Source organism: Carya illinoinensis, chromosome 2 (assembly GCF_018687715.1).
Source record: "Carya illinoinensis cultivar Pawnee chromosome 2, C.illinoinensisPawnee_v1, whole genome shotgun sequence".
In the NCBI taxonomy this organism is placed as follows: Eukaryota; Viridiplantae; Streptophyta; class Magnoliopsida; order Fagales; family Juglandaceae; genus Carya; species Carya illinoinensis.
In genome coordinates, this window is record NC_056753.1 from 29,976,341 (window position 1) to 29,986,469 (window position 10,129).

The window sequence follows — 10,129 nt, forward strand, 5'->3', positions numbered from 1 at the left end:
TATTTCAAATTTTCAAGTAAGAAAAATGCTAAATGTATTTAAGAAAAATTCATAAAAACTTATTTTTCCACAAGATAGTTATTGATATGTTGCAAATCATAAAATTTGAAATTCAAATTTGAATTTTAAAAGAAAACTAACAAAGTTATTTTATATGACACACTTTCTATACACCACACAAAGTTATTTATAAGTTTGGCTAAATTGTTAAAATGATGTTTTTTAATATATATATTTTTATTCAATGGCCATATTTCTTAATTTATCTAAACATCTTTTTATGTAATGACGGTAAGATCATCACTTCTCTCAAAAATATAAATTTATAAAAATATGTATAGTTATTTATTTATATTTTATTTTGACACTCTTATTCACGTGTGAACTAGACTCCTCTTCAATAAATAAGTTTAACAAGTGAAATATTTGTTAAGATTTTTTGGATCAATTGACAACACATTAGTTTCTCACTAAGAGAACTAATGATTGAATCCCCCCTCCCCCATTAAAAAAATGGAATATTTAATTAAATTGGTGAAGTATAGAGTAAGAGTTCGAACTCAAAATCTCTGATATGATATCATGTAAAATCACTATTTATTTCAAAAGTTTAAATTTGATTTAATTATTTATATTTTTTATCTAACAATTATTTTTATCTAACTATATATCTTTTAAGTTAAAAGTTATTACAAATCTAACCATCTTATTTATCTATCGATCATTATGCATCAAAAAGTAAATTTAATTTAACCATCTTTTTTATCTAAATAGTGTATCTAATAGTAATTTTTATCTTAGTTTTATCTAACTCAAATCATGGTGTAATTTAAAATATAATAAAACTTGGGCAATTAATATATCTCATATAATTTTATTTAGAATATAACAAAAAATCAATAAAAATATTTTTTAGCCAAAGGTACAATATCTCGTATATTTGTTTGAGTGGTGTTGTAAAAATTAAATTTAGCCAACATTTGACTAATTCAATGCAATAGTGTTTTTATGTAATTTGAATAAAATATACATATCTAGTCAGCGTACTATTGATTATTGGATGCCACCTCACTTAAATAGTAAAAGAGTAATATTAGATACGGTTATGGATTGTGTAAATACTATATACTTTATTTGAAAAAGAGTGAGATTCACCATTAAAAAATTATTATTTTTATATAAATATCATATTTAATCACTTTAAAAAAAAAAAAAAGTGTAGACACTTATCATTTCTCATAATGTGACACCCATTTCCCTATGGTTAGGGATGTCACGTGCTTACCATAAAATATATCCCAGTAAGAGATATCATAATTTAATTAAATCAGACTAAATAAATAATTAAAGCTTGGGACTAAATTCAATTGCTCCATCTACGCATGGCTGGCCTATTCGTATTGATCATCCTCACTTAGGTAGTTAAAAATATGAAATAAAACTAAAATAAGTTAAAGACTCAGTAAAAAATCCATCACAACGTAAACATAATAAACGTAGGATTTTTCATAAAATTTTTATGCTAAAAACTTAAAATCATAATCATACATATGTTTATGTTATGCATGACTTATCTTAAATTATCTGACATATCATACTTATTTTATTGGCCAACACACTTAACCCTATGTGCGAGGTTATGCACTGCCCCTAGGCCTGTGCAAATTTCCGAGATTTCCGACTCCGCTCCGAATTCGACTCCGACGGAGTCGGAGTTCTCGAAATTCGGAGTCGGAGTCCGGAGGCCTTGTTGACTCCGGATTCCGACTCCGAACTCCGACTATTTATACCTTATATATTATATATTGTATTATCAATATTACGTAGTCAAGTAGCTCAATGGTTGAGGCTCGGTTTTGTTTCTCCGGATCTTGTGTTCGAATCCCCTCATGCACCATTACACATTTTGCAATTATTTTTTTTAGGAAAACCTTAAACGACGCCGTTTTTAATAGGATATAAGTTCATCTCTAACCGGCTAACCCTACACAGTTATGCTCCTCTCTTCCTAGTTCCCCCTCCAGCGCCTCCCCCACCAGCTCCTCGACCCATTTCTGAACAGGTGGAAGTAACAAGGGCTTGCTGTTGCTCGCCAAGACGATCCCCAAGACAACGGGAACGAGGGCGAGGTAGACCTCGCCGGACTCCTTCTTGCACGTGATGAGAAAGGCGAATATGACTGTGAAGGGAGGTGTTGCCGCAGACGAATATGCCGATCGCCTGGATAAATGACACGGGGAGGTGCTGGAGCGGGACTAGCTCGAGGACCAGTGATATTCTCTTTTACTTGCTTTTCGATTTGTACGCTTTTTGGCTTCTGAAGGAAGGGATTGGGAACGCGTTTCTTTGGTATTGGACCCAGCTCGTGATCGTGAAACCCACCGGTTAAATGACTCAAGATCCACAGCCACCGGCGAACCGTGAAATCGGATGTGGGCATTCCGACTCCGTCGAACTCCGACATCTCAACTCCTATTCCGAGAACTCCGATCGGAGTCGAACTTCGACTCCGATCGGAGGTGGTTTTGACATCCGACTCAAGTCGGAGTCGGAGGTCGGATGTGGGCATTCCGACTCCGTCGGAGTCGGAGCCCACCCCTAACTGCCCCCACATGTTGTGGCCATAAAGGGAATCACTAATAATTTTTTAACATACTATGATGGACTACACTTAAGTTCATGGCTTGCACATCCACTCATAAAATCGCATTTGTACCATACATCTAAATGGCTATTATATAAAATTTATTTTATCTTACATTTGGTTATAAGAAAGTTTAAGTAACTTGATCATAAAAAAAACTTATGTATTTTATGCACATAAGATACATGACATAATACGTACATAATTATAATTTATGATTCTGAACATGATGTGGAATGATTTGATCATGTGCTATGCTGGATAACATGTTTGCATAAAATGTGGCATACATGGTATGTAAAATAGGCTATCAAGAATTGACTTTTATAATAATTTATCTAAACTAACATGTGATGATCATAATTTGTGATTAAATTACGTATTTTATTGTGTTACTTTTTAAATTTTACTTCGTAACTCATTATCCATACAAAGTATTAAATGCCACTAAATCTATCTAAGAAAGTGTGTCCTAAAATTATACTTAATTAAATTCATACGGTATAAAATAATCAAACAAATATTATGTTTAACGCCAAAATCAATAAATATTATATCTTAGATTATTTAAATACTGATAACATATTTTTGCCTTCAAACTATAATTTTGTAGAATACTCAGCTATATTCAATTTTATTAAAATAAGTAGTGAAAATCCCAATTATAAAATAAGTTTATTTTCTTATAATTAGCACAAGTATTCAATCTTACAAGAAATCTAATAAATACTAACACGTTTAAATATTCTTAACATATTTTTTTATTTTAAATTTACAACTTAATATAATAAATATATCAAAATCTATTATAATAAACATTAAAGATTCATTTCATACAATTAATGTAAAGTGTTTAAAATAAGAGATTAAAAACTTACTATTTACTATTAAAATCTAATTGTAAAATTAACAATACGTAATATAGCTTAAATTTATTAATTATTTTCCATAGGAAATTAAGGTTTCTGTAAAATAGAATTTATGGGCTAAATAAAAGTAAACCAATCCCAGCTTATTATAAAAATTAGGCCCACAGAGCATCCTCATTGAATTGTATAAATGCAAATCTAATAAGAAATTTAGCTAATAAAACTTGAAAATACTCTACGTTAGGTTATCTAACTTCAAAATTTTTAACTTTTAGTTACAATAAAGTTAAGGTTTGTAACTAAATTTGATTGTTATTATTTCACATACAAATAAAAAAATATATATATCTTTATGCACACTCTCTCACCCTCAATTCTCCCTCCCCATTCGCATTCTTCTTGCATTATTTCTCTATATTATTTAATAAAAAATAATAATGTATTTCCATGTAAGTTCTTAATTTTAAAAAAATATTAATAGAAAAAAATTTGTTTAAAAAAATATTATTAAATTTATAATATTTTATTATTATTTTGACTAATAGATGGATAATCCAATGTAAAAATAAGTTTTGAGTGGAATAGTTAAATGTAAAATCATGTCATATTATGCAAATTTTATATTTACATTTGGATAATCCAATAAGAATGCTCTTAAAGCACTCTTGCCGAATTATTTAAATGTAAACAAATTGTATTTTTTAGCTATTAGGACAACAAAATTGTCCACATTAGATTAGGTAAAGTGTAGCTATAGTAGCTTTTAACTACAGTAATTATAAAACTAAAACCAAATTTAATATATACAGTAGCACCATCAAAACTTTATTTTATTATTTATATCATAACTCTCTCTCTTCTGAGTATCTCCATTAAACTATGCACCAAATCTTCTGGGTTGATTTGTGCACGTTATTTTGCATCAAGTGCCTATATTTTGATGAATTATGCAGTACATGTCTATTAACCAATTAACATATGATTACAAATTAACATATACTAAGTAGAATGGTAAAATATGATAAAATTAAATAAATTAATAATTTAAAAAATTAAATATTTTTTAATTATTAATTACTCATTATTATATAATGAATAAATAGATAATCTAATGTGAAAATTTTATGTGAATAATCAAAAATAAATTCATCTTATATTATTTTATTATTATATAAAGAAAAAATAACTATTCTAATACAGGAACTTGTGTTAATAAAATAGCTAAAAATTAAATTTATTTCATATTCATAAAGAATATCGTTTAACTTTAACTAATCAATTTAGGATATACTCTTAAACGAGATCAACTAGCAACTTTAACGCAGGTTGTCACGTACACACAAAAGGCCGAAAGTATGACTACTCAAAAAGAATTCCAACGTGCTTTTTATTTAAGCAGTAGTTAATTTTTTGAATTAGGTCAAACATGAGTTGTTGCTTGACTTTTATGCCCTAGCTGGCCCCAAAAATGTTGAAAATAGTCGGTTTATTTCTGAATTAGGTCAAACATAACATATCACTTTAATGTTGCTGGAACAAATTAATGCATCCTTTTTTATGAGTAATGAGACTTACACAATATATTTCACAACACATTATATAAAATAATGATATTTTGATAAAATGATATTACTTTTATAATATAGTTTACAAAAATACCCCTCATTTTAAAATATTGTTGTATAAAATGTTGTGAACAGTTATGTGTGTTTATATTTTTTTTTTCTATGAATCCAAGAAAACCAATTTATATATAAGAACCTACAAGCAACTAAGGTCTGTTTTATTTGAATCGAAAGAATTCAATGTATTAGACTATGGTTTGGCAATCGCGTAATCCATGCAAACAACAATAAAAACCGTATTTTATGGTTGATAAAACATTTATACGGCGACGTAGAGTTTGCTGTAAATAAGTATTTTTTACTTTATTTTATTTTTTCTTGAAATCATCGTAAATTAATTGAAATGAGTAATGTTATACACCATACTACCATCTCATTTGTATCCTATTATATATGATGTGATGTTTTATCACCATTTGATGATAAGAAAATATGTAATAAATGATCATTCAATGATGGTAAATGTGTCACATCTTACTCAATAGAATGTAAGTGAGATGATAATATGGTATGTAGAATTTTTATTTGCAATAAAAAAAAAAAGAGAGAAGCTGTAGTACGAGGAGTATATACTATACAGGGAAAAACCTTCACTTTAGACGAATCTTGAAAGCAACGCATATAATCTTTCATATTTTATAATGGATTTGTGCTCTTAATTTAGACCATCTTGTAGTAAAAAAGGACGAAATAAAAGTAAAAATAAAACAAAAAATCAATCATACGATGCATGCGTGGTTTAGTAATTTGTTTATGTCTAAGAAATTGTAGAGGATTTTATTCTCTTGAGAAATGTCAAAGTACAATGTGAGGTGAAATTACAATACTCAAAACGGTCATATTGTTCATAATAAACATATATATATATATGGTTATTTGGAGAAAATCCTAATTTCATAGTTACTGGATTATTCCCTCAAGTAAAGTGTCGAGTGAACTCTCTGTATGACGTTCACTCGAGCGACATGTCGAGCAAATTCTATGTCTGAGCTTCGTTTGAGCAACTTGTCATGCGAACGTTGAGCAAATTTTATGTTTGGTATTTATGTTTGCCTGAGCTTTTGCTTGAGTGATCTGGCGTTTGGCTTGGGCTTGGACTTATTAGCCCAAGTTTTTGCTCCATGACCCAAGCCTCATTGAAACTCCACAAAAAAAATCGTGATGAATCATTGTCAGATCAGGTTATCAAATTGGGCCACTATAAGCATAGGTTATCAAATTGGGCCACTATAAGCATAATAGTATAGCCAACACATCACCATTTGCCTTTACAACTGAAATCATCCACCTCTGTAACTCATTGCCCATTTCTTCAAGCCAGAAGATGAATTGAAGTTGCTCATGTGTAACACCTTTAGTCAACACATCTACAAAGCAACTCTCAACTTCCACTGCATTATAAATATCTCGTCTTGTATAGCCCCTAACACATATCAAAGAACCAATAACTTAGGCCTCGTTCTCTGACTTAGGCGACTGATTTCTCATCCTGCTGCAATTCTATTTAGTCCTTAGGCAAAGTGCCCACCTTTTGTACAGTGTCTACTTCTTCACTGGAAGTCCAATCAACTTCTTCACAACTGAATCTCACTTGCTTGAATTTCCATCTCGTAAGATTTCAACGTAGTTTGTAGTGTACAACCTTCAGTCAATGGCATATAGTTTAAGATAAGTAAATATTGTTGCAAAGGTCTGGTCGTCTTGAAAGCATCTCCATTTGAGTCTTTTTGCTTCATTTGTTTTGTTTGCTCGTTTCCTATACGTTTTGCATCGAAGTGATTTTTAGATTGACTTCAAATACAAAAACGTTGTCTGTTACATCACAATAATTAATAATTATAAAAGCTTTTCTTTTATGAACTTAAAGTTTACCTTCAAATATTTAGATTCTAGAAAAATAAAATAAAAAGGAAATGATCTCAAGTGAGCTAAAATATACCTTATAATGGGCCGAGTTCATTAAAAATAAGAGGTATTGGGCTTCTTAGCCTCTCCCTAACCCAGTGACCCTGGTTAGTTGTGATTGATGTACCCGTTGTATGGACAAGTCATTTAGGTCCCGTTTGATTATACAGATGAAATAAGATGTTTTAAATAATAATAAATAAAATATTATTATAATATAATTTTTGAATATTAATTTTGTATTGAAATTTGAAAAAGTTAGATTGTTTATTATATTTTGTATTGAGATTTGAAAAAATTGTAATGATGAGTTGAGATGAGATGAGATGAGATTTTTGGTTTTGGTTAACCAAACAAGGCCTTAGATTCCGTTTGAATACTCTGGAATTTTTTATTTCGAATTTTACTAATCATCATCTCATATATTATACTTATTTTTAATTATTTTTATTTTAATTCACCTTAAAATAATTAATTTTTTTTATTTATTATCTATACATCACACATTTGTTAAGAAAAAAAATTAAAAATTAAAAAATCATGTGTGGTGTATAGATTATGAGTAAAATTTTCATTTCAGAATATCTGTAATAATAGTAAAATAGTTTAAGTTAAAATATTTTATAAAACTTTAGAAAATAAGTGATAAAAAGTTGAATAAATATAAAGTTAAAAAATTGTTTGATTTAAAATTTTTAATATTATATTTGTTTTTAAATTTGAAAAAGTAATATTTTTTGTATTTTATTTGAGAATTTAGAAAAATTATAATGATTCTATAAAATGTTAAAAATTAAAATTTAAAGATATTTTGTATTCGAGTGATGATGTTTGAAAAAGAATATATGAGAATACTTTAATATAAAATTTGAAAATAATAATAACTTTCTCTACATATACATACCATCTCTGCCGCGTTTTATTTATTGAACATTTGTTTAATATTGTTCAAAAAAATTATTAGGGCAATTATAAATGTTGTATAACTTAATTCATATATATATTCCTCTAAGTCCTTAGAACTCGATTAAAAATTACAAGAGATTCAAATACATTTATTATACCAAATAGGCTACTTTTGTAATTATACCAAATAGATATATGTTTTATATAATTATAGAAAATGACTCACCGATATTGTCTACCGAATATGTGTACTAAAATGTGTTTTTGTAAGCATTTGTTTGTGTGTGTTTTTTTTTTAAAGTATTTAAAGACAAAATACATACACATGTGCATTAAAAAAATAGAATACACTATTCGGTACTCATTTCGATACCAAATATGGTTGGACTCTCCTATAAGAGTTAGTCTATATTGAAGAACTCTTGCCAGACTCAAGCCTTGCTAAAGTCATTCCTATCACGTAGGAGTTGGATATGGGATCTTGTGATCAAGTAGTTAAACTTCAGATATTTTATCTCATGTAAACAAATGTTTAACTTTTGAATATTTGATGAGAGCCTAACCGCAAGTTTTCTGTTATCAGTAATGTATATATATACACATCGGTATACATTCAATAAGATTAGGAAAAACACTTTTTATTTACAATCTTTATCATAGAATTCTACATGGTATCAGATTGAGCCATTTGACCAACGTCCTTCCATATCCTCTCCTTCTTCAACTATGTTCAATCACTCTTCCTCTGTTGCTCCCTGTCTTATCACCCCCCAACCATTAATGTCACCAAACTATCCCGTGACAATTACCATGTCTGGAAAGCTCAACTCATTCCTTTCTTCCATGACCCAGCATAACAGGGTCTTTGCGAGCTGAAATAGTAATAACGAAGGGGTCATAATCATGACCGAGACCAACAAGGAGATAGGTGACGATTTCGTCACATGTAAGGGAGTGCCCAGCGATATCCTTCTTCTGGTTGTGGATCATCCCCTCGCGATGCTGTTGTTTGTTAAGTATGTGGTAAATCGAGACACATAACAAAAAAGGGCTTTCACAGGTTTGACATTACATACTTTGCTGACTATGATCAACAAAATCCCCGGCTTTGATTGCCTCTAGCTCTTTCCCATCTGAACCTGCTTAGCACCCTGACATAGGTGCCACCCATCACCTCACCAACGACATCACCAACCTCAATCTAAGGAGTGAAGATTATGATGGTACTGATCAAATTCATGTAGGCAATGGTGCAGGTTTGCAAATTTCAAAAATTGGTTCTTCTTCCATTTCTACTTCTACCACACCTTTCATATTAAATCAAGTTCTCCTTGTTCCTGACATTCAAAAAAATCTTGTTTCTGTCCAACAGTTCTGTAAGGACAATAACGTTTATTTTGAGTTTCATCATGATTTTTTGATGTCAAGGATTACTCGGGGAGCCTCCTTCATCGCGGGCTGTTTAAAGATGGCTTATATTCTTTTTCCAACTCTGCGCACTCCATTTATCCTTATTGTTTCTCGGCAGTTCGTGCTCCGTATAAATTGTGGCATCAATGTCTCGGTCATGCGTCTACTCCCATCGTCAAACAAGTTGTCTCTACTTTCACTCTTCCACTCTCCAATAAAGAAATTTCAGTATGCTCGGATTGCCAATATGCTAAAAGCAGTGCTCTTCCTTTTCGTTTGCATCATCATTCATCACAGTTTCCTCTTGATTTAATTTATAGTGATGTATGGGGGCCAACATCTGTTATTTCCAATTCTGGTTGTCGTTATTATGTCTCATTTTTAGATGATTGCACAAAATTTCTGTGGCTCTTTCAATTTAAGTTAAAATCTGATGTAGAGACTATTTTCCTTCAATTTCAATCTTATGTTGAACACCTTTTTGAGCGTAAAATCAAAATGTTTCAATCCGATTGAGGCGGTGAGTTTCGCAAATTAACAACTCATTTCAAAACCTCTGGTATTCAACATCTCATCGCTTGTCCACATACTCATTAACAAATGGGTGCGATTGAACGATGCCATAGACAAATTGTTGAGGTTGGTTTATCACTCTTCTCCCATTCAAATTTACCCCAACGTTTCTGGGAAGATGCATTTCTCATTGCTGTTTATTTGATAAATAGGCTACTTATGCCTATCTTACAAAATAAATCTCCCTATCAACTTGT